This window comes from Pyxicephalus adspersus, chromosome 6, assembly GCF_032062135.1.
Source record: "Pyxicephalus adspersus chromosome 6, UCB_Pads_2.0, whole genome shotgun sequence".
Lineage (NCBI taxonomy): Eukaryota > Metazoa > Chordata > Amphibia > Anura > Pyxicephalidae > Pyxicephalus > Pyxicephalus adspersus.
The window spans coordinates 14881672-14888908 of NC_092863.1; positions in this window are offsets into that span (position 1 = coordinate 14881672).

Consider the following 7237-nt stretch of genomic DNA (forward strand, 5'->3'; position numbering starts at 1 on the left):
CAACATAAAAGAAAGACAATGCATTGGATTTTTTAATACCCTTGAGAATTTCATTATATATATATATATACCTAGAGAGTGAGCACTTATCAGTGCTTAGCTTTCTTTTTCTTTGTGCTATAGTCCTGCTAGATATTGAGCAGGAAATTTAAGTATACCTGAACCCTTTTTCAGAACAGGTCAGCAATGACAACCATTACATCTCTTTATATCTTTAGCCATTGAGCCCTGGAATTTTCTCAATTTTCCAATGATATGGTCCCCCACTGGTTCATTAAAAATATATTATATATTTAGGATATTGTCTGATAATATTGTAGGTGTGTTAACTCCAGTGAAAGTGAAGTGGAACCCCTATTTTTTTAAACCCCCCCATCTATTTTCATGTTAAAAAAAAAAGGGTTGGTTATCCTCTCTACACTCTGGCACGATCTTAGATTTTTTCCTTGGCCCAGAGCACACAGTCCTTTTTGGGCAGATCACACTCTGTCTTTGTGCTCCGATCTTGTGTTCCCAGCCTGTTGGTTACATGTCCTCCTGGGGGGCCTGTCATCATGAAACTACCAAAACATAGGATTACTCAATGGGACTGTTAGGAGACATATTTACCAGCATCAGCATTCAGTGCTCCCCACTGGACTGCTGTGAATGGGCAAGAATCCTTCACTTCTTGGTTGTATCGAAGAGTATCACCCCTCTTTCCTCTACAAATACATTCCTAATACCCTGGGACAGTGAGTTGTATTGAAATGAGGCAGTATTCTGCACTTACTTTAAGGCATGGGTAGAATCTGGAACCCTTTATGGTGGCCATGACAGATAGGCAGAGCTGGGGGCTCAGGTGCAGAGATTTCTCCAAGAGGTACAAGAAACCAGTTCAAGCCTTAACTTGAGTGTACTGTTGATTGATCCCATTACTCCCTAATTTATACAGCAGCTTTGCGAGCCTCCAATAAGATTTATTACATTGGCAATTGAAAGATGAACTCCTGCCAAGCAGCTACATATCCAATGAATATATATTATGTAAAGCTAGCTTTGTGATGGAGTCATTGCTGCCAAATACTAAGTTTAAAACCCTGACTTCTACTGCAGGGTTTTAAACTAAACCACAGCACCAGTTCTGATTGGACATTGAAGGAGCAGTAGCGCCGTGCTGAAGTCATTTCTCTGTGCACTTTGCTTTCATGGTCCATGTTTGTACGTGTGCTGCTGTCTAAATGCTGCTCGTGATTACAGGAGGTTGATATAACAATAGTACATATACTAGTTTTAGATTCTTCTTGAAGAGAAGAACAGAATAGGATAGATATGACTCCACTTGGTCTGATCACATTTGGGAAGTATCAACGCAGACAGATATCCATGGTTTTGGGTGTGTACTAAAACTGAGCAAATTACAAAATAGTTGTATATATTACAAAACTGGTTAGGTAAGAGATAAGTTGGACCCAGTGCCAGTACTGCTGGCTAACAGTCCACAACTGGAAACAAACAGTAATTAAATTTGTCCTCAAATAATAAATATTTCAAGGGACTTACAAAATGTTCTTTAGATCATGTAACTCCTAGGCTTATATGCTTTTGACACCATATTTTATATTATTATAACAAAATAGGACACTTGCTGTATTACAGTTAAATTGACCCTGCCATTATTTAGTTAATATATAATTTTTTGGGAGTTTTTTTTTTATCGAAAAGACCACCCGCCATCTTGGATGTTACATAAATGATCAGCAGCCTCAGAACTGTCAATCAAATTCTCCTTTGCTCCTCCCCCCAGGGGATACATTTTTGGAAGGGTCAGAGCAGCATAGAACATTATTGGACACTTATAGGAGGGGAAAGAGCTACAACATACAAAAAGAGGAGCGGAGAAAGCTGCTCTGGGAAACTGACTTTTCTGGAGTAATCTAAATTTCTAAGAGAATAGGAAAAACATGATCCCTGGATTCCTAACAAGCTCACCCAGTATAGTTATGTATTAGAAAATTGGTAAAAAGTAAAAATGGAATTTTGTGAAGTTTTCTTTTAATTATAACGACTGAAAATATATAGACTGATGATGCAGAATGGGCATTTGTTGCATCAGCAGATGCTCTGGACAGGGTTTGTTGTTCCCTGTGTGTTTATGCTAAACATTGGAGTTCCTTTGGTTTAGTAATTTGGGAACTGGTGCTACAAAGGGACACATAATATAAGGTTGACTAACAGTACTGTGGAGCATCAAAGGCAGACAGGTAACTTTGTTTGCATTGTTCATATATGCAGCAGTGTATTAACTGCATTCCTGTGTCGTGCTGCCAGCCAGAGGGTGACACACACAGGGTAATAAAACCAGGCGTGTGCCTGTGCCCTACACTTTCCCCACACCCATATAACAAGGCTCAGTTATACCGCCCCTCCTGCTACTCATGCTGCTTCAAGCCTTTACTCATGCAGCAAGATCAATTTATCATGCTTAACTCAAAAACACATACGGACGAGTCATACAGGAGGGAATGTATGTATAACCGCATCTTCATATTTAAAGTCTCCAATTTATTTAATGATATTAGGATTCACAGATAAAAGAATATAGGTTTTTGGACTTTTTGACATTTTTGAATTAGGCTATGGATGGACAACAGCGGATTGGAAAACCTACAAGGTTTCTCAACTAGGGCGCCCTTTAGACATTCCTAGAAAATTGTGACTTTCCTTGCTGTATTCTCTACCATAGAAGTAGATAAAAAATCCAGCTAGGAGGGTGATACCATTCCCTCCAATGTGCAGGGCAACAGGGCATTGTTGAAGGTACCAGCTTAGCCAAAAGGGATATTTTAGCTCTAGATGGAAAATTGGGGGCTAAATCAACCCCTGACTTCTTGTATGTCTTGGGTACTCCAAATCAGATTTCTCCTTGGCCAAATTCCCGACTCTGTTCCATAATTTACAATTCTGAATCTATAATTTAATTGGGGGACATTGGGTATAAAGCACCCTACAGTGGTGGTCAGTAAGAAGAATGCCATCATAACAGACAAAAAATGACTGATGTCAAGTTGCAAAGTACGTTGGCTCTGGAACTGAAAATACCATCAGAAGATGTGAGGCCAATTGGCCACTGCTGAAGGAACCCCCAGGAACCTCTGGATAGGTGATTATCAACCAGGGTTTCATGGAATCCTAGGTTTTTTTTTCCCAGAGTCTTTCTAGTGCTATGGCTGATTGACCTCATATTTTATGATGCCTGCAGAGTTCTTGGGCCAATATCACTTGTTAGGGCCAGCTGCATGATACTAATGTCTATAAAACTGGTACTGTAGCCTTTTGTGGAGGAGTGCCACTCATTCCACTTACCACCAAGTAATTTCCCAATCAATTTTCCAAATTGATTTACAAAAAATGAATTCAGTAGGGACACCCTAAGACATGTAAATTATTTTAAGGGTCCCCCTGGGAGAAAAAGCTTGAGAAAGGCTGCCCTGGAAGATCCCTGGTTGAGAATGGCTCTTCTATCATACAGAGTTAGAGCCTCTAATCCTGAACACAGTGAAGTTAGAAGCTCTGTAATATTTTAGGGTCAGGGGTGTCAAACTCAAATACACAGTGGGCCAAAATGAAAATTTTGGACAAAGTCGCAAGCCAACCTTAATATTTATTGAAAAAATATCTACAAATGAGGAAGTTCGCTAATCAATGTGAACACAGAAGGGGGCGATTGTGGGTCCTGATTGACACGCCAGCAGAGCATTCTGGGATTTGAAGTATCAGCGGTGCATGCACTGTCTATCGGCAGGTGAGTTCTAGTAGACATTTGGTATTTTCTCGTGGGCCAAATATATTTACAGTGTGGGCCAGATTTGGGCCGCGGGCCTGAGTTTGACACCCCTGTTTTAGGTTTTGTTAACATAAAACATCATTCTGCTGAAATGCCTTACGTGTAAAAAGTGTGTGTGTATCCTTCTAATACAAGTCATCCAGACAGTCTTCTCTCCTCTGGGAATACGTTCAGTAGAATGTTGTGTAGCACTTGTACCCTTTACATAGTTTAAAACCTTCCTCAGCTCTCAGTTGTCTCACAGTTCCAGATCAGTCCTCTGGCATGGATTGTAAGACTCTTTCTCAGCCAAGTCCTCCTATATGAACATGCTTTTCTAGGTCAGGTAGTACTATCTGGCATCAATGTAGGTGCTTGGTCTCTTCTACACGTCTTACTCTCAGTGTTATTGGACAATCAAATTTTGTATTTAATATGCAAGCATTTAATATCAGAGTAAGTAGGAATTGCTGAATCCTATTATTTTTTTCCACCATCTTTTGTATTATACAAAAGCTTACAGAGTGGAGCAGCATAGTTAGTTGCTTGGATTATTAACTCTGCATTGTGGGCTGGTTTTGTGCTCTTTTATGTCACCAAAGTTCCTTTATAGCTGGACAAGATGGCCAGTAGAGTCTAGGCTTAGTGATGGAACATATCTGGGTTTACAATCGGTGCATGTGCATTTTAAAAGTCAATTCAAAAGTCTCAGATATTGATTCAGGCTTCAGTGCCACTTATAGGAATGTATGAGAAGGGTGCCTACATAAAATGAACCGTTCATTAAGACTGGACAATTTCACAACTTTAGAACCCCATTAATTAAATATTAACATTGACTATCTGAAAACTTGTAAGGCCAGGATCATCAGATGATGTCTCAGTTGGAATTCGATGGAACACTTTCAAAGGAGCATAAGGAGGAGAGCTTCTCTTTAGGTTTGGTTGATCTGTACCTTTGCTGGTGGGTAGGAAGGTTTAATAAGTTGCAGCAATGAGATTGGTTAGTGGGTATTGGTTTGTGGGTCGAATGGGTTCTAATGGAATTTGGGATAATAGTGTGTCATATGGGAAGAATAGATCTGCCATATGCTTCCATATTTTCTTTATGCCTAGGCTGAAGAAGAGAAGAAATTGCGAAACGTTTAGTGAAGTTCCGCCTTAGGAAGTCACCAAGTAGTAGCCCCCAAAATGAACTGTTTTGCTACTGGGAACTGTTGATGTGCTTGATGTCAAATGCCAAGTTTCTTTTTTCTAAAAGTTTTCCAGTGAAGCTGATTTAATCACTGATAATCAAATTGTGGACATTTTACGTTTATTGAACAGTATGACCTAAAACCTCCATTCCTCCCTATGGAATATAGTGCAGAATACAATACCAGATTGGTTATTGGTAGTAGTGATTCGGGTAAAGTCCTGGTCTGTAGGGCTGAATTCTGCAGCAGTTAGAGCTTGGCAGTCCTCAAGGAAAGCTCTGGATGAAGATTGTGGGTTAGCAGTGTGCTTGTGCCCGTGTATTCTAACCACACGCAGAGGGCCCTGATATACGGGCTGTTTCCTGAAAGCCTATAGTTGCACATATTCATGAAAGTTGTGGGATCCTCTTTTACTTAGGGGCCCACTTAACCTAGATGTAGGGTTCTCATGTCTTCAATGCTCACTTCTATATATTCTAAAAAACTGGAGCAGTTGCTGTAAGTTACTGGGATACATTTCACCTCTTCCACTTTTTCTATATTCATCATTTTAGGAGTCATCACTACAAATGTATACTGTCAATCAACTATCTACGCAAGGAAAATCCCCAAAAATATATTCACAAATAGGGAAGCTTAATCTAATGAGTGAGTTAACATCCATGGGAATTGGATTGCTTCATAAGCATTCCCTACTGAGTCAGATATTTTCATAACCATTGATTTTATCGCACTTGCTTTATCAATGAAACTGCCTTTGGAATAGGTTTGCCCATTTGGCAGAAACTGACACCTGTAAATAGGTACAGAGACTGCCTATCAATGCAGGTGTGGGTGCATACTCATGGGTTGGAAGGGCTGGGGGGTGAAACAAGGGATTCAGAATCCTTCAGGTCCTTTTTATCAGAAGGGCTGGTTACAAAGTATTTTGCTAAAATGGTAACCTTTTGCCAAAAACTACTTTCTTCAATTCTGCTCATACCTAGTAATGACTATAAACTTTTTGGCAGGGTCCTATAATATTGGCTCCATGAGCATGGCAGAGTTTGCCAATTTCATATCATGAATGAAAAACATTCACACTCTGAATATTGTTGAAAGAAGGCAGCGGCATGATTTCTGAAGCTTCGCTGCAGTCTCAGCATATTCTGCCAGTGATGTTACAGGATCAATGGATTTGCTAAACAAATGAGCTCCTTGTTGAGAAATGCAGGTTGTTTCCTAGTGATGTCTGCAAGCTTGCTGGACTAGAAGAACATGTTGGGTGATCACATGACTGCCAGCTTTGTGACGTCCGAAGCCCAGGCAGGACATAACCTAGTTATCAGCGGGTAGGCTCTGACGCCACTGAGACACTAACCCTCTATTATACCTGTCTGATGAGGATAATATAGGGGTCATCCTCTGGGAGAAAGGCACAGCCTGTTTTACTATGAATCCTGCAATTTATGGCATGACATCTGTTCACAGCTCTGCTTCTCCCAAAGCCTAATAATTACTTTTGTCCACAATAACCTTGTTCCCAATATTCTGGTCTTTGAACCTTTTCACTATTTTTCCTTCATCTTTCCTTGATGGACAAAGGCATTTCATCAGTTGTTGGTGTTGCTGATATTCAATTTTTGCTAGTTGAAAAAGAAAAAGATTTCATCCTGATAAAATTAAAACATAAGATTGAGGATGCCCAATGGAATAAAACCAATCTGCTTTTTAGTACCTAAAATGTACCACAAAAACATTTTAGTGTTGTAGAGGGAGAGAGTAAGGTTATTTTATTTTTAGTTTAATTGACAATTGTCTTGCTTTTCCTAGACTTTTGCATATAGTTTAAAGTCATATTACAGACAACCTCAGTTTTGCCTTTGTTGAGTTACCACGTAAACGGTCTTGCATGTTTAAAGGGATCCTGGGGTGGCACCTTTGCTTTTTTACAACACTGAAACTAAGCTGGTGGTTTTAGTGAAGAAGACACACCTACTTAGAAGTCGCTTTCAGAAAGCGCTGCCAAAGCATACATCAATATTTCTGAGCAGGGATGTATCCATGGTAAAAATTATTGCATTGTCGTGTACGTAGGAAGCCTAAAGGGGATTTGTTGCTCAATAAAGCTCTTTAAAGTGAACCTGCCAAGTTTGCCTGAGTATAAGTTCATTGAGGGTTTTTGTTGGAGCTTACACCGGGCTAAGGTCCTCCCTCCTGCAAACATGTGACCATGCTTGGAGCGGCTGGTGATTGG